An 8,106-nucleotide genomic window follows, 5' to 3' on the forward strand; every position below is an offset into this window, starting at 1 on the left:
TGTTTAGAAGGCTTGAGCCCCTCTACTCTTCAGGAGCCTGGTTGTTGACCTGACTACAAACCCATTACGCCCAGTCTCTACAGGTTTGTCAGCTTTGTTGTCCTTCCTCAGCTGCTGTGTCTGTATTCATTAGGCTTTTGTGGTCGTACACTTTACAAACTGCAGCACGTCTGGTCTGAGATGAGTTGGAATGGTTTTTGGTGCTAAGATATTTTTCTGACCTCGAGGTCCAGGACGGATGCTTCCACTCTTGCAGCTGGTTTTAGTGGCTGTCCTTCTCTTATGGAGGTGGTGGTGTCCCACAGTCCTGGCATTTTCCTTTCAGAGTGATTGCCAGGTGGCGATCTGATTTTGCAGCTGGCGAGGAAGTCTTATAATGTTGCTGGAGTTTGGTGAAGAACACATGAGGGATCTACTCAAACACACTGGTTTAGGTTCCTGGGTGTGGGAAGCACCTTGTAAGTGGCTCTGATGATGAAGCTGATTTGGTTTCTTTCTATCTCGTAAAGATCTTTTCAGTTGACGTTAAATACCCCAGGGTTTTTAAGTTAGTCCATTGGCCCTGTTTGGACAAGGAGACTGCCTTTGTGCATCTCTCTGGCTGCCTCTTGGTGAACGACTTTGTCAACTAGCTTTTGTCTCTGGGTGGAAATTGCTTTGTGCCATGTTAGTTGACATGAAATCAATCAGGGTGGGGCTCCAAATCTACACTATCCAACTATAGAACACAACAGGAAACACAAAAAGTTGAATTCAGGATTAAAACTTGAGCCCTTTTCAGACCCTGTTCACAGCTGTCATCACATCTTCAGTGTGTACACTCAGATTGATTCTGTGACAGTGTTATATTAGTCTCCCAGTCTGTGAATTCACATTGTATTTCGGCGTTGCGGAAGCATGGCACAGCAGGATCTCAACATAAACACACAGTCAGACATGCACGCACACACAGCGCTTTGCTCCCCCGTTGCATCCATTGAAACCACCTCGCCTCTGTAACAACCTCTGAGACCCTACAGAGGGGGGATCACTTCATCCCTCCATTAGGCCTCTGTGCAACAAAATTTCGTTCTTATCTGCACTGTAAAGTACAAGTTTGAATGACAATAAAGAAAGTCTAAGTCTAAGTCTAAGTCTAAGTGACATTCAGATTGGAGGTGAAAGTCACAGCGACGTAAATATTATGGTTTAAAACGGCAGTATGAATATGGCTAGTGAAAAAATACACACAGGGAGTGAGAATCCAATGGGAAGGAAATGCAAAATAAAAAAGGAAACACAAAGAAAATCCTAAAATAGATTAAAAATAACTAAACCAAAGTCAGACTTGACCCCCAGTTGCCAGTCTGGGAGTCTTGAGCTAACTGCAGGTTCATGCTCAGCCTCACTTTGATGCCTTTGAACTCCTCAGTGAGCCTTCCACCGAAATAAACAAAAAGACATGTATTTAAAAAGAGTGGAAAAGTTATGTATCTGTAGTTGAGGGTTGGTAAAACATGCACTTTATCTTAATATCATTCATCCCATGGTCTCTCTCTTACTTACTCTCTGTCTTCCTCTTCTTCTCTTTCTTATTGTTTCTATCACTTTGACTTGTATTACTAAGCTGATAGGACTGGTTTTATTTAGTTTTAACTTTTTAATTGTGTGATTTAACCTTTTTCTTCAACCCATGATTATTTGATGTGTGTTTTTTGTCTAAGTACATCAATTTTCATAAATTAACCATGTCCTTAGAGAATAGAAAAGTGTTTTTACTGTGAATATTTCATCTTCACACTGCCTGTAGAGACATGACAAAAACATAAACGAGTGTCTGGGTTTGCAGAGAAAAGTGACACTCATGCTCTTTGTGTCATTTCCTAAAAAAAACACAGAACTCTGAATGTGTCTGAGTCAAGTCTGATCGAATGAAGATCTTCTGCTGTCTCTCTTCTGTTTGTTTCGTTTAGTTTGACTTCTGGTAGAAAACTTGACTCTGTGTGAAACACATTTACACTCGGAGTTCAAGTGTGAAGAGTAACAGAAGCTGAAGTTAGACTCCTTCAGCTTCTCTGTTTCCTCTAAAAAGGAAACTTAGCATTGTTGGAACAGCACAGAGACACACATGCAAACCAAGTAGAGGATTTGATTGGCTGATAAGCATCACATGTGTCTTTTTACATTTCATTGGTCTGTGACTTTGGCGCTAAACTTAATACCGTAAATACATTTAAAGCTGTGCAGGTTAAAATAGATTACCATAAATAAAAACAATGCTGTGCTCTTCAGGATTAAATAAAAGGCATGTGTGGGTCCAAATAGAAAGTATTTAGGTCAGGATCCGGATCAGGACCGTGGCCCGCTAATAAGTACACTTATTTGTAAAGTGACGCACAAGCTTTAACTAAATTAACATCTATGCAGCTTAAGCCTCCTCATCCTTATATCTGCAATTTGTTGCACAAGAATGTGGAAGAGGGGTCAAAACTATTGGGCTTTAAACATGTTAATTTCTGCTGCTGTGAAGTTGGACGTTTTAACATGGGGCTCACTTTTGGGCTTCTAGTGGACACTGGAGGAACTGCAGCACTGCATGGACTTTTAGCACTTCATAACTGGATTCTCTCTAAACTGCTTCGTTGAGTCAAGAAATACGTGGAGAGTGAAGAGAGTATCATAAATTATAAAAAAAAAAGTAAATAAGAGGACTGGAAATTAAAGAAATATTAGAGAGGTTACATTGACCTAACAAACGATCATTTAAATGGTTTGCATCAGTCAGTGGTAACAGCAAGAACTGCTCCTTTTCTTTTTTTATTTCTGATGAAGTTTAGATGACGTAAATATTCCAATCACTCTTCCATTTGTTAAACTACCTGAACCCAAGTACAGAAACAGTTTCATCTTCCTTTCATCTCTCACGTTCAACACTTCCTAACATGTTGCTGAGAGTCAGCGTCGGTGAAGACGTTTGTGTTCGCCTCCCTGATGAAAACATCAATGTCCTCATCAGCTGTTTGTTCTGCTCGGGGGGAGACGGCCTCCCGCAGCAGGAGCTGTCAGCGATTAACAAAACACCTGCCTTCCAATCAAATGATTTAACGGGTGGCTTCAGCTCATCGGCCTCAGGCACGCTGAGATTTCTGGGATATCTGTGAGCAGACTTCACAACGTTAGGTGTGAGTGTTTCATCAGCTGCCAGCGTTTGTTTCCAAGAGGAGGCACCAAAAGTGTCTGAAGATTTTAGACGTAATAAAATGTGTTTCTTTCTTTTAGTCATAATCAGGATGGTTCAGTTACAGTTAGAGGAGCACATGGGCGCATGCCTGGGTGTCCGACTTACAGCGGAAAATTATATGAAGTTAATATATCAACCACGCCTTCAATCACCTGACAAGCCTACTTATACTGAGCCATCCTACTCCACCCTGTTTGTTCTTCGACCCACCCTCCTTCCCTTGCACCAGCTGGACTAGAGCCCTGTTTGAGTTGTACTTTATCTCTATATATAAACCTACAATTGATATAATAATGTAAAAGGACTTTTAAATTGTAACTACACTGTAATGCTCTGGATGATTTTGACACAGAAGATCGATGATTTTGAAAAATAAATGTGCAAATCACATCATTTAAAGGGAAGACTTCGAGAGACATAAATGACACGAGAAGACATTTATTCAGCTTTGCATACAGATGATATGTGACTGCTTTACCACACTTCAATTACATTATTGTAATAATATTGAAGCAGTGTTCACAGCTTCCCAGATCTACAGTTACATGTCCTGACAAACATCTATATGTTAACATATCTATGTCTGTCTGGAGCTAATGGATCAGAGAGCAGATGTGCTGGTATTAAACAAAGCAGATGGTGGATTTATCCCACAAAGACGTACACAGGAGTACATTGTAAAGGCCACAGAGGAGGCTTATGTTCTAATGCACGGGGAAGAGGAGATTGGAGGTCCGGATGGAACATAAACCGGTCAAATGCCGACTGTTTGGTGTCCGTTTGACCCTGAGCCGGGCTGGGAGAGAATAAAATCCTGCACTGTGACGTGATCTCTGATTAATCCTCTGCTCTGAAAGGTCTGAGCAACATCACACCCCCCTCCTCCTCCTCCCCTCCTCCCCCCTACACCACCACCACACAACTCCTCCATCAGGGCTCCATCTGTGGCAGGTGCAATGCACACAAACACACACACACACACACACACACACACACACACACACACACACACACACACACCTCCCTGTGTGGCAGGAGTTTCTAAACTGAAAGCGATCCTCTCTTTGAAGCTTCTTGGCTAAAAATATGAGCATCTCTGCCAGCCTGCTACCTGACTGTTTATGCAGTGTGTGTGTTTGTGTGTGTGTTCGTGTGTGTGTGTGTGTGTGTGTGTGTGTTCGTGTGTGTGTGTGTGTGTGTGTGTGTGTGTGTATCTATCCCACTGGCCATCTGCAGATACCTTTGTGTTTAGCATACGGCTTCTCAGAAAAGACTTCAGAGGGATTAACATGCATTAAGTGTCCAGCGTGTTGTTAGTTTATAAATGAGCTGCAAGTTTGTCTCTGAAGTAAATGGGGAAAAAAAGACAGAATAAAAGACAGAAAAAAGACATCTTGTGATACTAATAAAATCCTCAGTAGTTATATGAAACTTATAGTCTGTGCAGCAGTAAATTAAAATTGATCATATTAACAGATTCTGGAGAACAATGCACCAGGCGCCACAGGCTAACACATCATGTATTTAACTTAACAATATTCATTAAAATCGTTTCTGAAGTTCAGAGATGATAAGATTGTAGATCCCTTCAGTTTGTAACACTCCAGTTTTTCCCTGACTCTGACGCTTTCTTCTTCTTTTGTTATTCCATCGCGATTAGCAAACTACTGTCAGACCCGCCACAGCCAACACATTGCCGTGGTAACCGCAGTAACCAGGCGTTGGTAATACAGGAAAAATTATGATTTTGAGGGTGAGATAAATCGTATGAACACTTCAACTTTTCATAAATTGATGATTATTTCATCATTAAACAATCATGACCCATCCATAGTTTTTATCAGAAGAATTGGGACTCAAAAAACAACATAATAATAAAAAGTAAAGGTCATGACATTGACTTTATTTTATTCAAGATTCGGTGCCTCAAACAAAGGCAGACAGCAGAGCCTCGCTCGTTTTAACCCACACACACTCAGAACTGTTTCTGTGTGTGTGTGTGTGTGTGTGTGTGTGTGTGTGTGTGTGTGTGTGTGTGTGTGTGTGTGTGTGTGTGTGTGTGTGTGTGTGTGTGTGTGTGTGTGTGAGAGAGAGAGAGAGAGAGCTCCCACACTTCTGTTTCAGTCCATTCAGACACTCGTGCCTCCTCAGCTGCTGCAGCAGAGCCGGGTATCTACTGATTCTGCTCCTCCTACGAGGTTTTATTGTAATAAATGACAGAGCATTATAGATGAGCTCTAACACTCAGTGAGAGCAGCTGGGACCTCCTCACTCTCTCTGATAGACACAGCTCATCTCTCTGCACCATCCACAAACTGCGCAGCCGTTTCCTGCAGCTCGGAGGAGGCACACAGTTCTCTTCACACAAAATATCCTCCAGCTTTAACATTTACAGTAAATGTCACTTCTGACCTCTTATCATGTGTGTATATAACTAATCCAGCGGTTTTGAATGATTGTGTTCATGACAGGTTTGAGGAAGTTTAAAGAGAAGCTGCAGTCCATCCTTTCTCTGATGTTTTATTTGATGCTTTCTATAAAAAATTTACTCTGAGTCAGAGTGGAGGACATCTTTTATTCTTCTCTTTCAGAGATAGCTTCTTGTCAAATGTAGTGAGCATAGTTAGCCTACTCTACATGAAGCCGCAGCAACATGGCTGAAGTGGCGTCCTCTATCAAAGCTGTTTCTTTTTTACATCAAACCAGAATGAAGGCATTTTCACACCTAACCTGTTTGGTTCGGTTAAAACGAACTTCTAGTGTGGTTTAGATGCGCTGGTGTGAAAGCTGTCAATCAAACCCTGGTGCGGACCAAACAACCATATTACTTTTTTCCAGACTTCGGTGCGGTTTGTCTGCAGTAAGATCATGAACTGATCTTGATCCGACCCAACTGCAGGAAGCAACCACCATGGACCCTCTCTACTGTTTGATCCCCAAAGTCCACTTCGTTTGACTAGCATGAGTGCTCATTTTCAAGCTCAAGCACGGTTAACTTACGTGGCCCTGTCACAGTTGGAGGAGGTGGGCTTCGGCTCAGTACGATACAGGTAAGCGAAATGGACGTGACCTCTAGACCTTTATGTTACTCTCTAGATTCAACGGTTTTATAATCGGTTACGTTTTAAAAATCGTCTGGTTTGTAGCCAGTTGAGTCTGCAAGAACACATCAGACAAGCTGCAGGCTAATCAGAAAACCTCCAAACCTCCACGATCTTTCTCATTATCTAAACACCTCACCACTTCCTGCTTTGTCACTGAAACCTGGGAAACAAACTCCTCACATACCGATCAAACAAGCTTAAACCTGCAGTCCATCTTACTGTGTTTCTAAACTCATTTTGTGGAAACGACAATTTCAGTCAAAAACTTTGGGACTCAGCTGGTTGTCTGATTTTACACACACACACACACACACACACACACACACACACACACACGCACACATGCTGTGTTACTGTACAGACACCTGTGGTGCTGTTAAAGTAGAAAGTAAAATGAAAAAGCTTCAGGTGGTATTTAATGATGCATTACCTTGACCAACATTGATGACTCAATGTTCTCCTCCTCTTATTGGAAACACGGGAACAAAAGTCTGCATGTGGGATTTTTTCCCCAACAGATGTGTGAAGTTAATTATTTAGTCTTTGTGTTCCTGACCTCATAATGTGTTTATGATGTTTTACGATGATATTAACTTGTATGTCTGAAAGTACGTTTTTTGTATCGTCACCTGACGTACTGCTTCCTGTGTTTTATTATCCTCGCTGCAAACCATTTTCTGTTTGACATGAAATGTATTGGACTTTATAAAGGGTTATTTTTACATGTTTTTGTGGCCACTTTTTCTGTGTTTATACTTTTGGGAGATGCAGAATCTGAGGGCATGTCGTATCCACAGAGCTGTTGAAGTTTGGGAGGAAAAGAGGCACAAGTGATCCTAAAGCAAACATCCCTATACATTTATATCACTATCAGGACATATCAATATTTGTTTCCTCTTTTACAGCTTGAAGTTCGTCTTAGAAGGACATTTAATGTTAGTAATTTTACCTTTCAGCTTTCAAGTAAATAAAAAAGTGAAAAAAAGTGAACGATACAGAGGTCCTAATTTTTTCTTTATTCTGGAGGAAATAACATAATGTCATGACATTATTTGATAGAATATAAGTCATCTTGTGCGTTTCTTACCAGTAGATTTAGGCCCTGTTAACATGACATGATTCCAGACGAAAACAGTAACCCGTTGTTGCGTTTTGGCTGTTCACTTACACGACAATGATGTCTTAGGTTTCAGGTTTCAGAGTGCAGTTTTTGAAAAAAATCCCATCTCTTGTGTCTTTAACTTGCAATATGCAGTTCATCTATAAAACAGACGTTTAACACATATATGATACGCTTCCAGTGAAAAGCATGCTCGAGGTAGGTGGACTACAACAACAATGGCCGGCTCCTGAGTTGTGTTTGTGTAAATGTGGACTGTCATGACTCTAATTCAGCATATTCTTGAAATCACTTTGGCAATAACTTAATACTCAAATGTAAAAAAAACATTGAAGTTGTTGAATAACGAATACCTTTGTTTGCAGGAAATCATAAGATATTGCAAGTTGTGCAACTGGACATTAAGTTTTTGAAATTGTTCATAAATAATAAAGAAACTGTGTTCAACATCAACAACATGAAATCTGCTGCAAATTAACGTAGCCTCTATTCACGTGCTTCAAGCAACTACAGTATGTAACTTTTAAACCTTAAAATAGTCGTCCCTATGTCGATCTAATAGCACAATAACTCTGAACAGGAAGAATGGTGTCTCTCTTATGTCCTGTTTTCAGCACTATGTAACTTTGGCAGCGGGTCAACGTCATCATGGTGAGAAGTGT

The sequence above is a fragment of the Labrus mixtus genome, chromosome 12 (assembly GCF_963584025.1).
Source record: "Labrus mixtus chromosome 12, fLabMix1.1, whole genome shotgun sequence".
NCBI classification, from domain to species: Eukaryota; Metazoa; Chordata; class Actinopteri; order Labriformes; family Labridae; genus Labrus; species Labrus mixtus.